Raw genomic sequence first — 25255 nt, 5'->3', positions numbered from 1 at the left:
AATTTGTAGTTTAGATGCAGGTGTTTACTTTTTTTACTCTTTACAGCAAATTAGGCGCATCGGACTTATTTGCTTGGGCTTCGCGAAGAAATGAATACGACACCGCGCGAGACGATCGAATAGGTGTTTATTTTTTATCTGTTTAATGGTTACAAATCGTAAAAATATTGCGAAACGCCGAGCATAACGATTTAGGTGTTCGTATTTTTGACGCGATTGAATAAAGGCATCGCTAAGCAGATACCGTTCACGTGACTCATGTATATGTACATGCATTGTCTTAAGCCTTTTCCGGGGGTTTGACCGAGACGTTGACAGGGTGGAGAACACCGATGGTTCGAACGGTTTGCTTCGGTGATTGAATTGGTTCGAACCTTTTTTTGTACGTTCGCGTTTAATAGGTAAACGCAACGATTTTCTACCAGCAAAGTAACGGAACACGGTTTTATGTTCGCGTAAAAACGAAGCGCAGTGAAAAACTGTCGGAGTCCAACACTCGTGCTGCACATGCAGTGTACACGATTTTAACTGTAAACGACGTTATGTCGCTCGCGATATTGTTTAAGGTACGGTGTCCAATGCGCGACCTGTCGCCGCGACCAGTTATAATTTTCGATCGCTGATGACCGACTGGTGTTCAATGCGCGACCGATCGTAGGTACTAGATTCTAAATTTCGTCAGTGGCACGCCGATGTCTATCGAAGGTTGACGTAAAACGGTACCAACATGTCTGATAATGAGTTGCTGTGTATTTTGAATAATAAATTAATTATAAACTTACTAGAAGATGAGTTGGAAGATAATGAAATATTATTTTCGTATTTGTTGTCTAAAAAAAGGAATCCAACTGATTCCTTATTTTTAAACCACGATTCTGAAGGATATTTTAAATTCCTGATAAATAGACATTTGTTCGAAAATATTTTGGGAAATTTCTTTCCATTTTGCATCTTTAATTAATAAATTAAAATATTGCACGTGTGAACAGTCATAAAGCTCTGGATATTTACGCACGGATTCAACAAAAAGTTCATCTTCTTGTGATGTAAATGCTATAGCCGACATATTGACCCCGAGAACGAATCGTCGACGCGTCGCGCTACACTGCTCTTGTCGCGGTATTGTCGCGGGTCGCGACGGCAAATTATCTGTCGCGCGTTGCAGTCGCGGGTAGGACACCAATCAATGGGAAACGCAAATAATCGGTACACCGGTCGCGCATTGGACACCGTACCTTTAACGTAGACAACGGAGGGCGAGATCAACGCGAAAAAAAAAAAACGTATTAATAACGAGAGCTGAGCAAAGCGTGTGCGTGAAAGTTCGTGGTCGTACTGGTCTACGCAGTGCTCGCAATGTATAAGCGCGATCGGAGAAAAGGAATAAGTGACAGGGTGAAAGAGAGAGAGGGATGGAAGACGGTCATTAACGGTGCCCTCGGTGACGGGTGATTGATGATACGAGTTAACGCCAATTAGCCCCGCGTTGACCACGACTGTTGGCGCGCGCCCGTCCGTCTTCCGGACGTTTCAATGGAACTCGACCGGTCGTGTTTAACAAACACACACACGTACGTATGTGTGTGCGCGTAACCGGTCGACTGATACTACACGAGGTCGGACGATCGTTCGTTTGAACGAACGGCGCGCGGACCTCTTGACGTTGCCCCGAACGAAAGGGAAACGGGTCGAACGAAACGCGTGCGGAAAATACGTGTTGGCGCGCGCGTGAGAGAATGGCGACCGCGGTACGACGGTGATTCGGTGGTTATTTTATTTAATTTTTTTTTTCCTATCCCTCCGTCCGGGGCGTTCCGTCGACTGCCGGACGACGACTGCGCCCCGAGTCGACCGGACGAACGGCGGTCGTACAACAAGAGTCGCGACGTATATTGTATACGAGTTATTGTTGTCATCGCGATAAACCCGCGATGACGGTTAAAACAATGCCAATAGGTGCGCGACGTACGGTTCGGTCAGGTTTACCCGTTCGGTCGTCCGAACGAACGTGTCGCACCGCGCCGAGACCGCGGACGAACGGTCCACTGCGAACACCGTAAACCGTGCACGAGTGATAACGGCGCGTTCATACCGAGTCCGTGGAGCGGAATGATTACGAACATAAAGAACCGTACAGAAAATCACATTGTGCCGGCGATCGTCGACTGCAGTTATAAATATTAATAACAATTAATTCCTTCCGAACCTCCGCGCGGTAAACAGTATTAAGGCCCGCTTCGAAATCCCGCTCGGATCGATGCAACGTTTTATAATATTTTTTCCTCGCGCTCGCCCGGGAGGCGTAATTTTTACCGTTTCGGATTAGCGCGGAACCACTTATCTTGTGCATACCGCTTGTAGGCCGGAAGAGATATAAAAAGATTTGCACGTCCCTCGCAATCATTGCAACGGGTTAGCGCCGTCGTGGGAAATGTTCGTCCGTGACAGACCGTTTTCGCGAAAACGAATATCGTTTTCCTCCCGTAGAAAGTACCTCTCGTACAGGCCCGCCGCGATGACGTTTGTAATCACTGTTTGTATTCGGATCCGTGTGGAAATAAATCAAACGTTCGGTTCTTTCTCCCCACCGCGTCGCGTAACCGTGAAACCGAAATCCGACGTGTCGGAATCGAAATCATTGTTCACGCTCGATTATCGTGCATCGTCTGCCGATGGATAGAAAAAAAAAAATAAAAAAATTAAACAACAATAATAATAAAAATAATGATAAAAGTATTGTAAAAAAAAAAAAAATAAACGTGCGTAAGCCTATTGACGGAATACTGCCGACGTCCATTATGTGCGTGCAGTAGGTACACGTCGTGTACCCGGTACAACATAATAAACGTATTGTTCACGGTTGATTTGGCGCTCGGGCGTTGCGCAGACGCGCACGACGGCGGCGAACGGATGATCCAACGCGTTTTGTGCGCGTTCGATTAGATCACTGAGGCCCAAGCGCCCCTTCGGACAATGCGCACAATCGCCGCGGCGACCACCGATCACGAACGGGTTACGCGAGCCCACGGGTGTTTTTTTTTTAAAAAAAAAATAATAACATTTTAAAACGTAAGACTTCTGTTATCATTACCGGATATTCTAATAAACCTACACGTTACTTCGTAGCCGTGAAAAAAAAAACGCAAATATCTTTGTACTGTCGCACGGTTTCAAATCGTATTTGACTTAAACAATTTAACCGTTCCCGAGAAACCGGTGAATGTACTATACGCACGATGAAACCCCCCGACGAAATCCCTGGAGGCGCCTAAGCGGAAGCCCAGAGCTGTGCAAGTACACCGGACACCGAAAATCAATCACAATCTTTTTTTTTCTCCTCTTCCGTTTAGATCGAGGACCGATCGATGTCTTGGTACATGCTCATTCGTGTGGTACAAAAACAAATAATTTATGTAATTAGTAATTAGTGTATACCGTGTGTTTTTTCCACGACCCTATGTTTATTAATTCATCGAAAAACGGTAATCGCTATAATCTAATATTGCAAAATATTCACCGGTCGAGGCCGGCTACTTCTTCAGTCGTAGATCACAATAAAATAAAAAATTATCAATAATAATAATAACAACGATTACAGCTGTAAACGAGAACACGACCCGTAGAGCGGAGACGCTCCACGAACGATGACGACGACGACGACGTCGCAGCAGTGAATTGTGACCGTAACCTGGTGAGCGCACGCACGCACCGTTGACCCGCGACAGTGGCGACCGCGGCGTGACACACGATCGTTCCCGCGGGGCCGCGGCGCGTTCCACAGGACCAAAGGCCAGGCACGACTATCAAGTCCGGTAGCGAGCGCAAAAGCGTGTGTTCTCTCCTCGTCCGCCACCGCCACGGCTCGCTCTCTCCGGCGGCACCGCACGTCCAAGTCTCCGCCGCGCACGCAACGAATGGGTTCCCGTGCAGTCGACGTGGTCGGACAGTGTTTGCCAACCGTTCGCACCGCAACATATCGTCGTGCGATCGGCTTGTCAAGTGCCGCAAAAGGCTCCGGGATAGTTTCCCCCCCCCCCCAGGAACATTTGGCTCGGGTCGGGAAAAACGAGATGAAAACATAAGAACAATATCAATAATAACCATTACGAGTTGATCGCTACATATTAAAATGTTAAACGGTATGACCATGGGCGCCCAGAGGGGAGGAAAGACAGGGCATTTCCCCCCTCCTTGAAAAAAATTAATCGAACGGAAAATAACAAGGTTTGCAATCGAACAACTGCGAAGACTTCAGTTTTTATTTGATAACGACTAAAGTGTGTACAATTCTGATATATTTTATTCTACGGTAAGAACACATTTTTTTATAATATACTTTTTGGTGTTCGATATTATTATGCCCCCCCCCTGATAAATTTCCTGCGGACACCCATGGGTATGACGACGCTGTGTAACAAAATAATTCCGCTCGTAAAAAGCGACTATATCATTATGTACGAGGCCAGGACACTGGTGAGGACAGACGTTTTCAGGTAGTGCAATGGGCCCACGACGACGCTGTGACGACAGTGGTACCGACTGAAGCGACCGCGGTGACCGTGAACCGCAGAGCATGTGCATCTGATCCCTAGCGTTAGTCGCTTTTCGAAAAGAGCCGACCGCACGGGTACCACGAAGACTTCGAGCTCCTTCGCGGACGGGCGTACCGCAGTCGACTTGGTTTTCTCGCCAAAGCCAATGGGCCCAAGCGTGTGCCTTCGTCTCTTCAGTGTTTAGACTTTCCGATTTTTCATCTGGACTTACATCCCTTTCAACTCGGGGTTGATCGCAACGGTCTACGCATTTGGTCAATAACGAGCCTACTTCGTCCTGTTCGTGATCAAACATATCCTGACGGTAGTGTTTCGATACGTATGTACCTGTCAATACGTGCCATAATGATCGTGCGCGATCTATCGAGCCTGATTTCACTGTACTCATAGTTTGCCAGGGCAGCGAATTTATTTGGTCTAACAAATTACTGGATTTTTTTTTTTTTTGTTCCGTTTGGACCGGTGAATTGGAAGATAATGGCAGCGACCGTTTGGGTTCTCTTATATCTGAATTTTTACATTTTTTATATTATTTAATTAATAATTTTATAAGACATTTTTTTTAATTTTTTTCATTAAACGTAACGGTAAACTTTTTTCCAAGGACTTTTTTTTCTCAATATCTTCCTCGGACGGACAGAGCGGACCGAACACGAGCACCACGTGGTAAAAAATAACTCGCACGGCCTGACTGGCCCGCGTGCGATACACATCACTATTGGCATATTCTATTGTTCACCACTACCCGCCGTAGGTAGATCGCCGTCGGGTCCGCACGCACCACCGTAACGCATTACCATGTCTTGGTCGTCGCGCGTTGTCCACCGCTGGCAGCTGAGCGGGTGCGATACCGCGATGACGGGACGTTTTTCGCGTGCTCCTCCCGGTGGCGCATTGTGCCGGCGGGTCCCGACGAAACGTCGTCTTACCGGGACGATGATCGATCGATCTCGTAACGGTTTTGCGCGCGCCAATAATGCCGCAATTCCCCTCCCCCCCCCGCGCAAATTCGCAGGGCCGGATCTAATGACGGGTAGGTTCGGGAGTTCAGCTGACCAGCAGTCGATGTTTGCCGACGGAATCGGGCCCTCCAGAACAATTCGTATATTTACTTTAAGCGTGACGCCGACCGAATAGGTCGAAGTTTAACGCTAGACCGTAAAATAAAACGATCGTTAACGCTTTCGACGGTGATTACGAACGAACTCGATATTGTATTGCGTTTTTCCATTACAAGATGTTGTGCATGCCAGTAAAACGTAACATAATAATAAGCAAAATATTAAAAACAATAATAATTGGATTTCTTGTAAAGACCGCTGCGTCGTATTCCATAGTACAGGCCGAATGAAGCAAACGAGCTGAAGCAGTAATTTATAAAACGCGAACACTGCGATAGAGAGACAACGCGGGTTTCCGATCGGGTAAGGGTATTTACGTATTGGAGACCCGTTATTTTGTACGCTTTATTTTATTAATATAATTTCAGTTTTTAGTGCGTATTATTGTTTTATTTTCGAGTAGCCACAATACTTCAAGTCTTATTTCTCTGTCCGATCTGTAACCGGTTGATTAATGACCGTTTGAGTTCTCAAGTTAGGTAAATGTATACCATCGAACGACAAAGGTGTACACAGTTTTAATCCAGTTTCAGCCTTACCGCCTTGTCGCCTCTCGAAATCGCCCGATCCGCAGTTGTCGAACCGTGTTCGGTTATGATTCGATCGGAAACGGTCATGAGTCCGTGTACAGCGGCACATGCAGGTACACGTTCGTAAACATTTGGTTCGATCCGGGTTCGGTTCGGCCTTCGAACTACGGTTCAACCCGACACCGTTCACGAAGACAATACAAAGTGTAACATATCACTCGCACTACAACATCGATAATTATTATAATTTACACGGATCGCTGCGGTGCAAACGATTTGTTCTCCACCGATTGGCCACCGTTTCGAACGTCATACGATTTCGTAAACGTTTTCCTGCGTCCCTGAATCTTTTTAAGACAAACGTATTGTTTAAATTTATTCTAACACATTTACAAACAATGAAATCATTTTGGCACTTCAGCGCTGTCGAAAGTACGGTGTTTTCGATTTTACGTTTCGAACCCGAACAAATGGTTGCATCATAACATCAATGCAGATCAATTAATATTCATTCTGTTTCGTACAAAGTTTTCCAATAAAATGGAGTAGAAAATATAATTGATTCGTTACCCCAACGGTCGAACAAAGTGCACGATGATGTACAACGACACGATTGCTTAAGTAATTTAATTATTATTTAACGTTCGTGCGTATCGATCGTAATATTATACTGTACACGCGTGTAATATAATTCAAACAATTTACGATGCAGACGCGCGAACGTCGAGTCGTGCACCTTACCGAATTCCAAAAAAAAAAACATTAGTTAATTATATTTTTTGTTTATAGTGATGTTGTTATATCAACGCGTAGTGTAACGTCTTGTTTTCGTCCAAAATACCCGAACACGTTACATCCATAGCTACGTACACGAGTACGTAACCACCGATGCATTACCATACACACTACCCAGGATGATTTCACGATTGATGAGTGGGCGTCGTCGAATGTAGGTACCTGAGCACAGGGTAAAATATACAAAAAAAAAAATATATAATAAATACACAAATGTCTGGAAAAATACCTGCGAGCCAAGAAAAAAATTAACGTTCAACAAACATTGCATCTACCTCGTGTTGTTTATACACACCGTTTCCCTCCTTCTGATTAAAAAAAAATAAAAATTAAAGAAGTTAATAAACACATGATATCATGATATATTAATAGATCAATTATCCTTTCCGCTGCAGTCGAGTACTTAATCGTTTTCGCGATCACGAACCATATGTACGATGGAGTACGGGGAAGAGGAGAAAGGGATCGTAAAAATGTACACTCGGTCACTGCGACGAGGTGCTGCAGCTCACACGTAAAAATATGTTAAACCGTATTATAAAATCGACGTGAATATCCCGCATTGTTGACCAGCACCTGCAGTATGACGTTGACCGAACCGGCTGTAATAATAAAATAATGCGTTACATGCGTCATAGTATTACAATAATAAAATTGTAAAATAAAATATAAATTATTAAATGGTCAATACTCGTAAATCAATGTATAAATAAATAAATAAACAGCTTATATATAGAGATAAATTAATAAATTAAAATAAAATAAGAAATATAGTAAATAAAATTTATCATCAGGTGTACACAAAGTTAATACAATCGTGACAGAATATGAAAAAATAAAATCACAACTTAGGCTAAGCTTTGGTTTATTTATTTATGCATTAATTTATTTTAATATGCGTATCAATGTTTCGTAAGCCGTTGATAAGACTGTGTACCGCAACAGTGTTATCGACGAGGATAATGCGTTGGTATAACCTTAACGGCTGCACATCGATATCGAAAAGGAAATTTGTTTATTTTTTCGGTTGTCACGCGGCGTTTTCAGAAAAAAATAAATCGCATAAATAACGGTGCACAAATCCTGATCATATTTCACGGGAGGCTGCGATTCCCGACGAATCGAATGTTATAAATAATGGGCATAACGGGTAGGATAGCGAATCAAGACAACGCCCGGTAATATTATAATAATTACCTTGGATGTTATGTCACCATCGCGATCGTTATTAACGATATTGCAAACCGTACTAATACGTCGGTCGCCGGCGGTGCAGTGCACCGCGGTTTTTCTCGCACCGAACCCGTCGACGTGCATACGAACATTGTGAAACATTGGAATCCGACAAGAAAACGTAATAATCCACGCCCCGCGGCGATAGGACTTATTAGAAATTCTAAAAGGCCCAGAAACATTGTCCTCCTTTCCCTTTAACGTTCCGACCACGCGTTCCACGACGTTCCAAACTTTGACACTCGTCGGTAAGTTAGCCGCGCGTCTTCGCCCCATCCCCCCTCCTCATTTCGTAAACATCGCTTTACAATGTGGCTCGCCTCGATTTAGCCTAATCAATTTGCGGCTTCTAAAGTTAAGGTTAGTTGCCACCCCTGTGATAAACGTTCTGTTTGGGACGTAAGCTATACGCATACCGTGTACGCCCAGACCGTTTAACAATCGTTGCTGTGCACGCGCGTACGCGTTGAAAATCTTTACCGACAGCGTGCGTTTGGACGTCGATGTAACTGTTTCAATTTTTAAAATTATAATATGATATAAAATTTTTTATTTTTCACGGATTTTATGAGCTCAGATTCAATCAAAAATCATTTTTTGATAAAAAAAATAAAATACTGTTCATTGCAGGGCCAATAAAAAATCGACGCAAAGACCACTAGAAGAACTTATTTCACTGGCCGGTCACCGACGTACAATTTAAGTAATTATGCGCGCTGTGCTATAACTTTTTCACCACGACTTCAGCCCGTGCGTGTACGAAACCAATACACTGAACTTTGCAAACGTTTATCTTCTTCTTCAGGTGCCTATCCGATTTCGAATGTTGGCGACCATCTCTTTGTCGGTTTCGACGCGAAACAACTCTGATGAACTCTTTCCATACCATTCCCTTAGATTATGAAACCATGATTTTCTTCTTCTGCCAGGGCCTCTTTTTCCATACATTTTCCCTTGCAAAATGGCTTGAACTATTGTGTACCTACTTTCATTCCTCGTTATGTGACCTAAATATTGGAGCTTTCTTATCTTTATGGTGTTTACTAATTCAGTGTCGTTTTTCATTCTTCTAAGAACTTCCTCATTTGTAATCCGAGCAGTCCACGGTATTTTCAATATTCTTCTATATAGCCATAACTCAAATGCTTCTATTTTTTTTTTTTTTTTTTGTAATGGCATCATTTAGTGTCCAAGATTCCACACCATAGTTTAGAACAGAGAACACGCAAACGTTTATGGACGGGCATAAATAAATTTACTTCTCTACTTGTGAAAATCGAACCGTATACATTACGCGAGCGTTTAAAGTATTATATTTATATTAATATTGTATTGTACCAGTATTACCATTGCTGTCTTATGCGAATGAATTAAACGAGCACATTGTTTCTCGTGCATTACCATGTCAACTGTCAAGACGCTCGCACGACTATAATATCAAAAGACGTTTTTTTTTTCCGTCATTTTATTACGCATATCGCGCGGTCTTTTACAATATTTGTCTTTCTCAGCGCGCGTGTAACTTATAATACACATTAATGTGTTACGTTTTTTTTTCGCTTTTCCATTTTTTTTTTCTCCCCGCCGTTCACGCACATTCATTAATGTTCCGTAATCCGCTGCTTGTGTACTTGACCGATTATTTTTCTTTGCTTGTGATCCGAAAGCAAATACCGTCGTAGGTGTTTGCGCGAGACGTTGCATTAGTTACAGTTTCAACCAAGACGTACACGTCACGTGATAATAAATAAAACATAATCTAACCGTTCGGTTGACGATAAACAATAACGCGAGTAATTGAATCGCTTATTACAGAAACCCCGTAAGAGACAAAAATGTCGAAACATATTATTTTCCACTAGCTTATATCTTTTTAGTAGACACATCGATTTTTGCAGAAGTCCCATCTTATTTACGTGGCCAATTCGCGTCTTTGAAATTTTTGTTCGGAGCAGAAACCCCTAAGTAATGTCATGTAATACAGAAAATACAAACAAGTGAAAAATATGTTTCGAAATGTCTGTCTCTTACGGAGTTTCCGTAATAAGCGATTCAATTCAATTCCCGTCGCTTCGCGCACGAATCACATTCATTTAACAAGCGTTTTCAATACACCTCCCTCGCGCACCCGGGTCGGACACGAACGGTTGAAAAAAGCGTTGCGTCCAACATCTCATCGGATACGTTTTAGGTGCATTCAGCGTCCGATCGACCGTAGCAGCGCGGTTTCGACCCAAATAATGTACGTGCACATCGGGGTTCAAGCGTTCTACCAATGCTTTGGAAATTGTTTCCCGCCCCGTTGTCTCGGGAAGAATAGAAACCGAAAGAATACGATTACCGAAGAGGGCGCGGACGCGTAACACGATCGGCCAAGGGCGGGCGGCGGTCCGAACGCGTCGACCGAAACGAACGCTTCACGTCGGGTCCACTCGAGTCACGTCGTCCGTTTTTCGCAACCGCCACGGCCTGCGGCACCGATCCGAACGGTGTCCCGACGAAACGCCGTCGGTCGTGAGACCGGCGAGGTGACAGATCCACCGGGTGGTGACGTAACCGCCGCGCGTTTTGTGCGTGCGCGCGAGCGTACAATGGCGCCGTACAAGATTTGTACGTTTGCGCGCGTGCGACCGGGAGAAAGGCGAAGACGATCTATCAGTGGTCCCCGTGGGCGGAAGACGTGTGCGTCGCGTCGTTGCACGTACGTTTATGCGCGTCAACACGCGCTTTCGCCGCGCGGTCGCGTCGCCGCGGCCGATTTGCATTGAATCGCGCGCGCTGAGATCGCGCTCCCGACGCTCCGGCCGCAGTCGTAACGTCCTGCGATCGCACTCCGAACACCGATAATACCTAACCGATAACAACCTAACCTAACCGTTTCGTAACGGGTGCGTGCACACGTCTGCCCGCGCGTACACGCCGCCGTCCGTCCGCCGCACTCACGGGGTGGTGGTGGGGGTGGGGGAGCGACACGGAGAGAGTGCAGAGGACCGGAATCGTTTCGCGCGCCCCGTGTTCACCGCGGGAGAACACCGTAGAACGGTCCCGACGGTTTTTCCGACGCTCCGGTTTCCGTTGTTGGATCGCGGTGCTCGGAAACGACTCGTACACGTAGGGCAATTGGAGTGCGTCGATTAGTCGAACTCCGAAGTTAACCGTTCGGAACAAGTCGGTGTACGCAGAGCGTTGTTGAGACGTTAAGTGACTTGCAGTGTTCGGCGAGAGGTATCTATTCGCGATAATGTTCGTCGTCGCGCGTTCACTTGAACGCGATTTCGACTCGCACGCCGCGATCGCGTAACTCGTAATCGCCGAAAACGGTTAGATTAGGAGGGAAACGGAACTACAACGTTCGGCCGTTTCAAACGGTCCGGAAAATAACTCTAGTTTTACAAAACAGCAACGCCCGACACGAGGTCGTGTTACAATGAGTGCGAAACGTACCGTGCGAACGAAACGTTCCCGCAAACATGGTGGAACATATCGGTCTGTAATTGTGTAAAGGCATTGATCGCCTGACCTACTGCCCGTTGTACAATCGTTCGGAGCAATAACCATTATTTATATTTTACAATACCACGACGTCGGGCGGAGGTGGAATCATCGGGTCCGTTCGATTTCGGGCCGGCGAAACTTTATCACGCGCACAGAAAAGGATAAACATCGTTTATCATTATTATTCTATTTTTATTATTATTATTATTTTTTTTTTTTATTTTATTCGGGGTGCCGCACGCCCTTTAACCCTTCGTCGTCGCGTTATTGTGTTCCGTTTTTCCGTGTGGGCACACACACACACATGCACGCACGCATTAACCGAAAACATACCTGCCAACGACATCTGAGCGCCTCCTCCCCCCCCCCCCCCGCACGCCGGCCAAAGATCGTATCGTATCTTTTTGTTGACCAGATGCTCTCGTTTATTTTGTTGTCGTTGTTGTGTAGTCGTTTTTTTTTTTTTTTTGCCTCCACTTTGTACCGGATAGGGTCAATCGGTCGACCGCGTGCGTGTGTACACGAGTTTACGCATTAAGGCTGCGCGCAGGCACAGAGACCATTTGATGATGTTTGTTCGACCGGAAAATTGATAATAATATATACAAAACGACTGCTGTCCGCTACCGCCGGTGTACAATGACGCGATAGGGGTACGCGCGCGTCCACCGGCCCGGGCGCACAATCGCCGTGCAATCGGTACGGGTTAATTTTTCCGACCACTTGCGCGGCCGTCCGCGCTGAACGACGCGTACAATACGCGCGGGAGACGGTGAACTGCGGCGAAATCAACCTGTTTTTTCAAAAAGTCGATACGTAAACCGCGGCAAGAAAAACACGTAACGTTACACAACCTGCGACAACACAACGATTAATGAAACGATACACGTTCACAGGTACAAATAGGCACGTATTACAGGGACCATACGGTCGGGGACAGTGCGAGATGGTGGGCAATAGGGACAGTTGCCCAAGGCCCCGCGGTTCTGATTTAACTGAACTTAAAATATTTTATTAATATAAATTATAAGACCCAACATTTATTTCGCCCAGGGCCTCGCAAACTCTAGCATCGTCACTGCATACGGTATACAAAACAAATAGCCGCAGCTATGTACAATGTACCTTATCGGGTTTGTCGTGGGTTGTGCAATGTTAATTTTTCTCGTCGCGGTTTACGTGTGGCCGTACGCGTAACCGTCCAAAGGAGAAGGCAAATGGGGCAAGTGCCCCAGAACGTCCAAAGTATTACGAATTCAAGGGACGTCATAGAAATTGATAATAATGCGAATAATGCGTAACGTGCCTACAACAATGCATAATTGTTACTGAAGGATACAATATTATTGATATAATAATATAACCTAACGTGATCAAAAAAATTATACGCTTAAAACGTGATGTCAATTTTACAAGAACACATTGGTGGGAAGGGAATGGAGCGTCAAATAATGTTGTCTTAGGGCACCTTTTTTTTTTTTTTTGTTAGGACACGGCACTGGTTAGATCAACCGTTTCAGCTCGGTGGAGATCGCCTCGTGCGACGCGGATACGTTACGCCCGGAAAAACGTCATTGCGGCCACGACACTCGTGAACACGTCTAAAGCCGTGTATAGATGGGCGAGCCGAATCTACCGCGAACCGCTCGTGAAGGGTTCGTGTCGTTATGCACTTGCGATCCGCTAGCGAACCAATACCGACAACGTACCGTCTTGTACTGTGTTCACGAAAGGTTCGTCGAAAAAACCAACTCTCCATGGATCTGCGCGAACGGTTCGCGAACGACTCGTTGGACGTCCGTCCCAATTGTTGTCGCGAACGGATTGCGAACGGTTCGCGGTAGGTTCGGCTCGCACAAGTGGACGCGGCTTAACGCGACAAGCGCACGCGTACCACGTGTTCGGCGCCGACGTCACACACGGACGCGCATAATATTACCCGCGTTATAGAACAGTGTACGCACGCACGTATCCTTTCACCGTTCGGTCGATCCGTCGATAAACTTCGGCTGCGGTGCCGACGACCTTGAGATGTCGTCACGCGAAAACACTTCAAATGCACGCTTTTCAGCGCGCCGACGGTGCGGTACCGTTCGCGTATTATTTTATCCTTTCGTTCGCCTTTCTAAAAAGGTACGCTCGCCCCCCGCCGTCCGTCAGGTTTCGAGTTCAGATGTGCTGAGGTCGGCACGGTACGCTCTTGCTGCCGCAACGATCCGCGGTGTCGTTTCGACGAAAAATAATAAACCGAAATAATCGTTTTTAACGTATCGCACGCCCTTCGCCGACAGAGAAACCCGGTTACATATAACGCGGAATCCAGGGCGAGTCGCTCGATCGTAAAAATCTGCGTTTCAAAAATATCGCGTTGTAAACTTAATACCGTAATCGGCGATGAAAAATAATCCAAGTTGAAAACGCTGTAAAATAGATAATACCTTAATAATACCGTCATATCTCACGACTGCACTCCAATCAACTTGGTTTAGCTTCTTCATTAGCGGAGCTCAGACGCGTTGCGGATGCTAACTTCTAAAAATGATTGTTAGCTGGTAGAGTAGATTGCCCCGTCCTTATTCTCCTTTATAAACTGCACAGTTCCGCAACGAGCATATCGTTCCGTAACAACCTTCCTACGTGTCCCATCAACTACTTGTCGAGTGAGCCTATAAGACGTACGTATGATGTCTAATGCCTATACGGACCCCGATTTTCTCATTTAACCACCTATTCATAAATCAGAATTTTGTATGATTATCATTTTCATACTGTCACTTATTTGTGTACAATACTCCTACTATCTTCTTTTGATTTTTTCTTATTCCAGATATTTTTCTAACTTTATATACATTCCGTTCTTGACCATTGTTCTTTTCGTAATTCATACGATACAGTTGTTATTCTTAATTAAAATTGCATTGAAAGGGCTCAGCCCGTGTATGCATACTAAAATAAAATAAAGTATCATTAATATTCAGGTGCATGATAATTCGGACTTGATGCGACCACCGTCCAAGCGGTCAAGCCACATAGGTTGTGACTGGATCCGATCAAACTTTCGTTCGGCTGCTTCCGTGCACACGTCTCGAAGGGACCCGTCTTACGTAGGATAGCATGCAGTTTTGAATGCGATTGTTTTTAACGAACGCTCCAAAAGTCACCGCGTCATGTCGGATATCGAATTACATTATTAAACATAATTAATATTACTTACATAATATAAAGTGACTGAGTGCTGCGTTTTTGTCTGCACGACGACATCGTTCGCGGTATATCATATTATATACGATGTGTGCGTGCGTGTGCTTTTGTGTGTGTATGTGTGTGTGAATACTGCAGTGAGTGGGCAGGTCGAGATTGTTTTCGTCCGGGAAAAAATAATATAATAACAGATAGGACTAGAAGATTAACGTATTGTTTAGCGCGCGTTCAATGAAACACGGACGTGAAAACGCACTACAATATTATAATGATATAATGATATCTGTAAGTTCATCGATCGACCTCGTACGAAATAACTTGTCGCGCACGGTGCGTTTAAGAACCGTAACTTTTTTCCTCTACCCACCCCCGTATTCTATTTGTTTAGACGCGCTGCGTGGCAATTTTTTTTTTTTTATCCACGCGACTTCCGGGCCCGCGCGTCCTTAACCGCTTTACTATTTTTACTATTATTATTATTATTATTATTATTATGATTATTACCTATCACATTTTATCACGCTGTCGAAAATCCCGATTGCAGCGTATTGTAAAATTATTGAGCTGAACGCCGCACACGTTCCACCGTTATAATTTTACATTATAAAAAAATAAAATAAAATATTATCCGTGGGTATTGCTGCAACACTCGCGGCGTACCGGAACCTGAGCACATTAGCATAACGTATCAATACAAACAATCGATTACACGCGATGTACACGTGTGTACACGTATTGCGTCTCGTCTCCCGGTGAAAACACTAAGCAACTTCCGGTCTGAGTTGTCGAACTCGTGCACCCGTTTATCCCGTCGATCCCCGATGCCCACCGCACACCGCTCGATGTGCTGTCACGGTTTTTTCTAAATACTTATTACCACGTCAGACGTACCTGTACCACAAATGTAATCGACGAGTACTTGAAACCATTTCAACGCGTTATCTTGAAACCGTACGGATCGTAATTGTCTGCGTTTGAAAGTGTCCCAGAACATGCACCCCGAAACGTTCGACCGTATGCGGAACGATTTTCAATTGTAATACGGATTATTACGATTTGTGCCGCACGTTTTTTTCGTGCCGGAATGAATTAAAAACATTGCTCTTATTTGTATTTTATTCGCTGTAAAATAACAAATTAATGTAAACGTTTTAGAATCACGACGTGATTTTTCTTTTGTCGATAATTCATTCCGTCTGCTCGTAATTTAAAAACAATTTTTGAACACGAGCTCCATCAGCTAACTGTACGACCTACAACGAAACACTGTTAAATTGTAAAATACGATTTGACTTTCCTAAGACTTAATCGGCTTAAAACCCCATACGGTTGAAGTATTAAATATAATACCAAAAAGTTTATACAATTAATTAAAAGGTTAACATAATATTTGGTTCTGATTTTTCTATTTCGCTTTCGTTAAACTGTTAACTCTATTGGCTTGGATATTTGTGCACTTAAAATGACTGTAATATAAATAAATATATGCATTTATGCACCAAAAAATTACCAAATATGCATTCAGAATATACACAAAAAACATATAATATGCATTTTAGCTTATAAAAAAACGCCAAAATATGCAAAAAAAGTTTTTATTACCTTTAGTGTTCGAAATTGAATATTAATTATGATTTACAATGATTAATTTTTATTAGCTGTTATTTTATATTTTTTTTTAATAAATTTACTTATTCACAAATACAATTTACATACAATGGTTTTTTTTTTTTTTTAATTTTATCGAACTTGAAGCCAAAAATATCTGGAACGAATACAATTATACAGGTCGATAGTTCATCATTTATGCGCCCGTTAGTATGAATCGTATTCAAAACATTTCGGAAACGTACTGAAATATGGATTTAAAATACAAAAACCCTAAGATAAGCGAAATATGCAAAATCGAAATGGTAATGTTCGACGACAAACGTCGGAGCCGTAGGTGATCACGATACTCATCGTAGCTATTTCCATACGGTGGAATACGTACGGAAACGCCGACCGAAACACGGCGAACAAGCCGAGCACCGGCGCGTCGTCTCGAAACGTTCGGAATATCGGTATCCTATCACCGATAAAACCTGACCGTATTAATTGGCGCAACATCGTTTGTCGAATCGTATCGATATTATTCGAGGTCGAGGTGTCCCCGGACGTTTCTCGAGACTTTCTCGCGCGTGCACCTACGCTACGGTTACCATTACCGTTGTTACGACGCGCGACGGCGGACTTCGGCCGAGTTACGGGCCTCGGTGGCAACGAACCTTGAAAGTAAAAGCGTACACCGCGCGCGATGATGGGATAATTACACGTTTGCCGTCCGCGCGCGCGAGCGTGCGGGGGTGGATTGCATATTTTATTACATTATTATGCACGCTGTTATTCGGCGAATAGGATGTGGGGCCACGCCGGGACGGTTCCCGACCGATTAACAATATGATGTGTAGTAATAACATCGTTGCGTTCGGCTATCATTATTATCGGTGTACCATCATCGAGCACGCGCGGGTGAAATTTTGCGCGGGAAAAAAATAATGTCGAAAAAGTCGTACGATATTCGTTGCACTCGCATTCGTCGTCAGCTTCGTAACATTGCTGTTTTCGTGTGCACGATATCGGTCTGCCATTACCGACGACGCGTCGAAAGTTGATCGCGAACCGAACCGTCCACATTCAACGCGTATCGTTTTGATCCGTTCGATTTCACTGCCCCGAAAAACCGTCTTCCGCGCGTATAATGCGAACGGGAACGCACATGTATTAGTACGTGTGCAGTCGACGGACGGTATTCAAAATTATTCTAACTGATTTTCAACCGAACGCGATTATGTAAAACGCAAAAAAAATAATTTTAAAAATTACACACTCGATGTTCATAAAAACCATCATCATTCGGTGCGAGCGTGCGTCTTCTGTAGTCCATAGTCCTCTTAGCACGAGATCATCGGAGGACGAACTTTCTACAGTTTTCACGAACATAATTTCTTCCACACGCCATATCGTTCGCTTCGTACCCGGAGAAAACAAAAATGAAATTAAGGTGTTTCGCAACAGTACGAGGTATAAATTAAACATCCCGTGTTACCTGTTCGCGTTCAACACTCGTTAGGGTTCGTGTAATTAATATCGTTGTACAGCCCGAACACATTTTTACGTGCACAAATATTACCCCTATAACGTATATAAAATACGTACACTTGGTCGCTTGGTTTGTCGTTCACCGAAAAAGTGCCGCGTTTCGAAGTTGGCGATGAAACGACTTTAATTCCGGACTAAAACTCAATGCATCTCGTACGGGTGCGCGCGGATCGACAAGACGATTAGAATACGATATTAGCTTTCGGGGTGGGCAGCGTGCACGCGTAAGCTTTCGGCGAACACCGCCGGATCGTCGACGGAGCGCGGAGAGACGGTGTTGCGAGGAGATCGACAGCTTTTCGCTTTTCGCGACGCCGGTCGTATTGTGATTTCCGAAACGTGTAACCGGTAGCGGCACGGTAATAACACTTAAACCCGTAAACGCCCGTAAAATACGATAAATAATAATAACGCGACGTCTGGTCTCGACGACGGTCGTTTCGGATTAATCACGGTCACACGCGGGGTTGACGGCGGCCAACGGGCGCGATGGTCATCAATCTCCGCGGGAACGCGCGTGCACAATACGCGACGTACGTTTTACAATAACCTAACCTTTTACAATGGTAAAACGTGGCGGTATCCGCGACACGTTGTTCCTTTGGCTCGCCAAACGACCGTGACCGTTTGGAATATTTCCGTGCCGCGATACGCGTTTACCGTTGGTTCGCGCGCGCGCGCGTGCGTACGGGGCAAAGGGTTTCATCCTGCGTAACGTGTGGTGCACCGGGAGAAATGGAATTACTTATGAAGACGTGAAATCACGGACGGATACGTGTCCGTGCCAGACGTACTGTACGAGCCTCTTGGGGAAAATTGTTGTTCAACTCATTATTACGCATCGCGCACCGACACACGCGTACGCACATGCGTTCAAAGTGAAACCACATGTCGACGGACGTCTTGAGAACGGTCGGAAAACTGAACACTCAAATCATTACCGGTCCACGGTTATGCGCATAACGACGACAATTAACGCGAACGAGGAAAAAAATCCTTATTGCAGTACCACCCGTACAGACGAGTGCGATTATTTTGTTGTACATCGACTGATTGATTACGTATCAGCTCTTAAACGTACTGCAGAACAACCGCGGTGGTATCATGGTTTTCGATTTTGACGCGACACCTAGCAGTACAACACCTATAATAATGTGTTCGGTGGTGGTTTTGTAACATTTTTTTTTTTTTGCGCACGGCGTCTGATTATTTATTTATTTGTTTTTTTTTTTTTTTTTTCGTTTTATTGAATAAAGCCCGTGGGCAAATTAGTGTACATAAGTTCTTACGATACAACACATAATAACGATAACTAATACTACAAATATTAAAATAAAAAAATAATAAAAAACGGTATATAAATTAGATACGTGTACTGCAGATGGTGTAATTGCAATTCTTAATAAGTATGATTTCATACCGAAGAAGAGTGAAACACGTAAGTACAGATACAAATCCCTAATCGAAATTTAAAGTTAAACGCCGAAGTTTAGACTCGCAGACAGAATTGACCAGAATGTAAGCGCGCTGAAAACATTGGTCGACAACGGTTTTTTCGACCTCGGTTTTTTTTTTTTTTTTTTTTTTGTTTTTCGCTACCGAATAAAATAGACGATTTCCAGACAGGACGCGCGCGCGTCCTTAATTCTTATCGGCCGCATCGTTCTGTACATCAACGCGCAGTACCGGTCACGTTATATTGCGCAGCGGACGACGTCGAATTGTGATTACGTCGTATTATCACAGGGCTCTCGCGTGGCGTGCACAACATTGTCGCGGACATCACACGACACAATACCGGGTATTATCGTACCGGTTCGACCGACTCCCACGCCGGCAAGTCACCTGGGACGGATCGTTTGCCGTTTCGAATCACTCGTGTTCCGCCGTCCGGACCGTCGTCGCGCGCACAATACACGAGAGCATTGTTATTGTAATGAGTAAGTTCATTTCGACACAGGTATTGCGCCCCGTACGTCGGTACACGAATACTATAAGAAATCGCACGGACACACAATACGCGTACGTACGCAAACGTTTTCCGATGGTTTTCTCCTCCGGTTATCGATCATTTACCATTATCGGGCGGCGTGTCCGAGCACACGAGCGCGAAAATTTTTTACATTACGACAAAACGCACGCATGCGCACGTCTTCGCATTGTATACCTGCGCGTAACCGCTGCACGTGTTTAATAAGGCGTTATTTTATTCCGGTCCGTTGGTGGCCCTTTTTCTTCACTCTCTCACTCTCTCTTTCTACATCCTTTTCTAATATTATTATTGTTATTGTTATTTTTTTTTTTTATCATTATTTGCTCGATTAGTTTCATTGGATTTACCGCCGCGTGACCTGTCCCGGTGCGAGTAAAAGAATTCCGCGACCGCTGTACAAAAGGATCGCAAACGCGCGACCGCACCGCATCGTTGTTTGTACAGTTGCGCGCAAATAGCCGTCGGCCGCCGCCCGTTAAGTAAGTTAACCGTGCAAAGCTTTCGCGGGGGAAAAAAAACACGTGTGGGTCAATCGCGGGCGGCCGCGCACAGCTGTCTTGCCATTATGTTCGCGAGGACCGCGTGCCCGCGCGTACACGATTGTTCGGTCGACAACCGATCGGATGTGCACGGAAACGTGTAGGGGAGCGTGGTTTAACCGCTGATAATTGGATAAACCGTCGTCGTGTATGTTCTCGTCTTGCCTCCGGTGTTAGACTTTTTTCTTCTTGTCTTTCTTTTTGGCAAAACATTGTTCGATAAGAAAAAAAAAAAAATAAAAGAAAAGAAAAAAAAGCCTACCCGTTATACTCGTATTATTATTATTATTATTATCGTTATTATTATTATTATTATTATTATTATTAACGTTATTCTGCGGAGACCTAGTCACCGGCCGAGCGTAAGATATCGTTTTTTTTGTTTAATTTTTTCGCTCTCACGGTTTGCCGTTTTCCACATCGCACGCAATGAACGCAGAAGAAAATTTGGGCGTAACGCGGAAAAATAAAACGATTTCTTGCCGCAGTGTCGCGATAATCTTATTCGTGTACCCAGGGCCGTATTAGCGCATAGTCACTAAAGGCACTATGCCTAGGGCCTACGAACATTTTTAGGCCTACGAAAATGTGTGGCTACGATATTTTTGTAGTATGTAAATTGGTATAAACAATTTTTTTTATGGATTTTGACGATTTATATTGTATATGTTTTGGATTAAAATGAATTTTTTTTAACTTCTGTTATAACTTTTAACGTATAAAAATGTATAATACTTATCGTATAAAAGTTTAGATTTGATTTTTATGTTGTAAATCTGTGTGTACCCCTTGATCACTTACCAGACCTTCGCGTATCCTTTACCAGTTCAGTGATCTTTATCGCTAACTGTCGTGGTAATAGGGTCACCATCGTTAAACCGGACAACTATACAAAATATAACACTACTGGTTGTTGATCCGTAGGACGAGTCCTGTTACTTTAAATAAATTATGATTTCTAATAATTTTTTTTTTTTTTAATTATTGTAGGGTACGGTTTTTATTTGTACAAAAGAAGTTTCTCCGTTTTTCAAGTGGCGTACACTCAGGGGCGCATTTTCGAAAAAAAAACTGGAGGTGCTGAAGCCCTTCTATCTTTTTCATGTTACTTAATGATTATAGACACCAGCAACCCGAACATTTCAACAACTACTAAAATATTTGGTAAATATTTGAATATTTTTAAATTTAAATTTTTCACTTTGATTTTATATTTTTATTGTGCGTATAACGAATTACCCATCTGTAAACACACATGTTTCATCACATGGTCACTTTTAGATTCTAAGTGAAGCAAAGGGTGTTATGGTTTTAAAATTATGTTTGTATTTTATTTTTTTAACGCTTTTTCGGATAGAAATACTGATCCAAAAGTTTTTTCTAGGATCTTTTTAGATTTTAAATTAGCATGTGATGGTACTTCAGATAAGTCGTTTTTTAAATCATAATATTTTTTCCAAGCGTGAGAAAAAAAACTGTCCTGAAATGGTAAAAATACGCTGTAAATAAGACTTTCACTTTTCAGATTTTAGTTATTTAGACATAATTCCAAAAGTAATGTGGCTAGAAACTTGAAACTTTAACCCTATATCAAGGATATTTTTTTTTCATATTTGATAAAATTTTCAAAAAGCACTTTTGATTTAAATATAGAAGTTTAAAGATACCTAATTTTTTGAAAGTTTTTATGTTATAACCTTTTTATTTTTGGATATTAAGTGAAAATTTAATTTCACCTTACTCATATTTGAGTACTTGCTTATTTCACGATATTGAAAAAATGTTAAAAATCGTTAGTCTCAAATTTATTTCATAAGCATTTAAGTAAATTATTATATCTACAATTTTTACGGATTTTACTGTTTTTATATAAATTTTTAACATTAAATGTTTATTAAAAAATGTTGTTCCATCCAATTATAATGAAACTTTGAATGCAGATAAATATTTGGTTAAAAAAAAATTTTCTTTGTCAAACAATAAAATATTAAATAGTTTGATATAAAAAAAAAAAAAATCTACCGATAATTAGACTACAAATAGTAAAATATAGTTTATAAATGGTTGATTTTCATACTGAACCTTTGCTCAAAACCGATAAAGAAATCAATTACCATTTCTTTAAAACTCAGTATATTTACTACTAGGCTTGCTACTCATCACGGTGTCCCGGCCGATCATTCAGTTTATCCCGGTTAATAGATGCTAAGAGAAAATAACATTTAATATATTATTTAATAATAAAAAATACGAGTAGAATAATACTATAAATTATATTATTATATTAAGGTAATATAATCGGTATGGTTATTATACAATAATAATATATTTTTGTATTAGCCAATACATATTTAAATCACAAAATTATATATTCATTTTGTTTCCGTATCAAAATAAAAAATGAGTAATTCAATATGATGGTTTAGGTTTAGGGATTTCAAAATATGGCAATCCTACCTTTTACTATTATCCAGTTTGAGGACCGAAGATACGAAGGACGAACTTCCACCACAATCATTTAAATAATAAATTTTTATATTTATACAATAAAACTCTTTCTATGCATAATGATTAATGAGTATTTAAATGTAAATTAACACAAATACATTTGAGGGTGCTAATTTCGAAAATGGGAGTGCTAAGCACACCAAGCTCCCTCCAAAATTGCGCCTATGCGTACACTGCACACTTCTTCACGCGTACCTTTACAAGCACATCAACCACAGGTTAGAAACGAGTGATTTAGAATGCCACCCGTAGCAATTGATTCTAAACGTGCACAACTCTCGCGGAAACCTGTAAAAACGTTCGTTCAAACGAAAATGGTAAAAACAATAACCGAATCGCAATCGACGGTACTGTTCGAATAATATGTGTGTGACAATAAACTATACGCGCGAAGTAAACCCATATGCGTTTACCATGATTCACTCGAACAATGGACTTTTGTGAAACAAGCGTGTGCAAGCGAACGTGAGATGTATAGAGACGCATCAACAACATCGGTTGAACACCTATTAATTTGTTAGGTCCGTTCGATTTCGTTCGAAAACATTCCCTTTACCGAGAGGTATGTATATCCATACCTTGACCGTATGAAAATCGATACAGTGAGTCCTGCTTAACGTGATCACCAGAGCTCGGTTGCTTATGAAATTGCGAACCTGAATACGAATTTGTTATTTGGTTCACCGGATCAAATAATTCTATTTTTACTTTACATATTTTATGGTTTTATATTTGAAATGCATTTTTTGGGGATTTTAAGAATATAAATGCGTTCTTTCAGTATACTTTTGAATTTTTTTTTAAATGATAAATGATAAATTATCAACCGTGTGTATGTTCCGAATTATGTTTTTAGATTCAAGTTTGATGAAATCGAACAAACCATTGTACCACAGTGTAACGATCTTTCTGTAAATCGGTATATAATATAAATATAACAACTGATATAATTTACAATCAATTTTTTAATTTTTAATACTAAAAATAAAATATATTTCACTCTGCGTATTTTGAATGCGTTTTTCGGTAATTTATTGAGCGTGAACATCCCAGGGCCTTAATCTTAACAATACGCGACGGATTTTGAGCGCACCGATCAACGCGCCCATGAAAAGTATTCTTATCGCGTGCATCCGATCACGAAACAAACCGATCCGAAGAGCAGCAGAGAAACGACGGCGCGACCGTTCGCGACCCACACGTGCAGCGGACAACGTTGATCAAAAGGATCCTAACGATAAAAGTGCATTCAATTATTATGATAACTCGAGTTAAAAAAAATATCATTATAATTAAATACAAGTATTGTTCAAACCGTAATTATTCAATTACTGTGCAATGCGTCGATGCGTCCGTAAAAACCGTGTTTCCGCGCGATGGCGCCCCAAACGTATTTTCCAGTTACAGCAAGATACTGTTATAAAAGCCCCCCCCCCCCCCCCCAAAATTCAAAATTTAAATAATTTTTTTTTTCGTTTCATTGTTCGTTAATGTTATATGTAATGTACAAATAATGATGCGGAAATAATATGAAGCACGAACAACACGAGATATTATCGTTGACGATTTAAACGATAATAATAATAATTAATACGTCTCGAGTTTATTATTTTAACTTAAATATGATAAGACCCACTAATCCCTTATTTTTCAGGCGTAGCGGCTGTTACGCCAATCAATGGGTTCGTTTCCCTGCAGAAAAGCCGCGTGGGATAGCGGCGGCGATAAACGCACGCGTTTATATTGCTGTCGGTCGTCGACGGCGAGAGAACGCGATACGACGAACCGCGTCGCAGGTGCGCGATCGTGCCCGGCTCGTCAACGGGTCTACGAACGATTACCCGTTTGTCGGATATTCGTACACGCGCCGGTAACAGTGGTCGCAATACGTTCTACAGTCCCTCCGACAATACTCTATACAATAATAATAATAATAATAATAATAAATGTACATATCTTTAGAGTCTTACCGCGTACCGATAAGTATGGGTACACGCACGGTACGTATCGTCTAAACGGAGTACCACACATACACGTGTACGCGAGCGAGATGTTATTACGTTTCGTTATTATTTATTGTTATTATTATGATTATCGTATTATTACTTTTTTTTCTTTTTTTTTTTTGTTTCCACGCAACGATGAG

The sequence above is a fragment of the Sipha flava genome, unplaced genomic scaffold (assembly GCF_003268045.1).
Source record: "Sipha flava isolate LNK unplaced genomic scaffold, YSA_version1 40_pilon_pilon, whole genome shotgun sequence".
In the NCBI taxonomy this organism is placed as follows: domain Eukaryota; kingdom Metazoa; phylum Arthropoda; class Insecta; order Hemiptera; family Aphididae; genus Sipha; species Sipha flava.
The sequence above is the reverse complement of the archived record's forward strand: the minus strand, read 5'-3'. Positions refer to the sequence as shown.